Raw genomic sequence first — 1,567 nt, forward strand, 5'->3', positions numbered from 1 at the left:
TGCACTTCACTTTTACTCTCTAAAGCAAGCACTTTTCGATTCTAAGATACGAATCGAAAAGAGTATCAGAGAAATGTTATTTTCATGATAAAATAAATTTTTGAACATACTCACCTGGTAGTTATATATATAGCTTACGTCCCTGACGTCACGGCAGAATTTCAAAACTCGCGGCAATCGCCGATTGGGTAGTCAGTGCACCACCTGTGCGCCTCTACCAGGTACGTAGCACCATACCAACTATTCCTCAGATCTTCCATGCCCATAGTTTCTAGAGGGGAGGAGGGTGGGAATTTAATTATATATAACTACCAGGTGAGTATGTTCAAAAATTTATTTATCATGAAAATAACATTTTCAAACATCTAACTCACCTGGTAGTTATAATATATAGCTGATTAACACCTTTGGTGGAGGGTCAGAAACAGCTATCATCGTTGGAATTGACATAAGTGTTAATAAAACAAACTTACGGGTTCGTACCTGTTAAGGAAGCTGACTTTAATGATATCCTGTCTCATTGTGTCTGCTTTCCTTATGAGGTCCAGCGATCCACCCAGGGGGCTGAAGACCTCTTGGAGACTGTCAACCGGTCAAACCTCTATGTGACTAGACTCCCTACAATACTCCTTGTTCCTGGGCACTACTAAGGAACAAGTTGATCACCTGACTAAAGATCAATGATTGTGGAAGACTGCATCCAGTCTCCACAAACAACCATAAACTTTTCAATAGTTCCAAGAAGAAAAAAAAAAAAGAGTATTGGATTATGGGTTTTTTTTAAGGGGTAGACCCTTTTCCCACTACTGAAAGAGCTGCTACAAACGGACCCAGTGTGTAGCAGTCTTCATACAAAGTTTGCACTTGCGTAAGATAGTGCGACGCAAAAACTGACTTGCTCCTCCAGAATGTTGCGTCCAGGATATTCTGAAGAGATCTATTTTGTTTAAATGCTACCGAGGTTGCTACAGCTCTAACCTCGTGAGTCTTAACTTTAAGTAGCTTCATATCTGCTTCAGTACATGCTGAAATGCGCTTCCCTAATTAATTGCCTTATAAAAAAGGATAGCGCATTCTTCGACATTTGCAGAGAGGGTTTCTTGACCGAACACCAAAGCCCTTCTGAAGTGCCACGTATTTGTCTCGTTCTCTCCAAGTAATGCCTCAGAGACCTTACCGGACAAAGAACTCTCTCTACTTCCTCACCCCGTTGAGATCCGAGAGGTTCGGAATTTCGAATGACTTGGGCCAGGGTTGAGAGGGGCGTCGTTTTTTTTTTGGCTAGGAATCCCAACTGTAGCGAGCAGATGGCTTTGCCCTGTCTGAAACCTACAGTTTTGCTGAAGGCATGGTATTTCGCTGACCCTCTTTGCTGTTGCTAGGCTAATCAGGAAGAGAGTTTTTTCATGGTGAGGTCCTTAAGGGATGTTTCCTGTAAGGGTTCGAACCTGTCACTCCATGAGAAACTTGAGGACTACATCCAAATTCCAAGATGTTTGAGGATTGTATTCTTTCCTTAGTTGTCTCGAAGGATCTAAGAAGATCTTGTAGATCCTTATTATCAGAT

Source organism: Macrobrachium nipponense, chromosome 21, assembly GCF_015104395.2.
Source record: "Macrobrachium nipponense isolate FS-2020 chromosome 21, ASM1510439v2, whole genome shotgun sequence".
In the NCBI taxonomy this organism is placed as follows: domain Eukaryota; kingdom Metazoa; phylum Arthropoda; class Malacostraca; order Decapoda; family Palaemonidae; genus Macrobrachium; species Macrobrachium nipponense.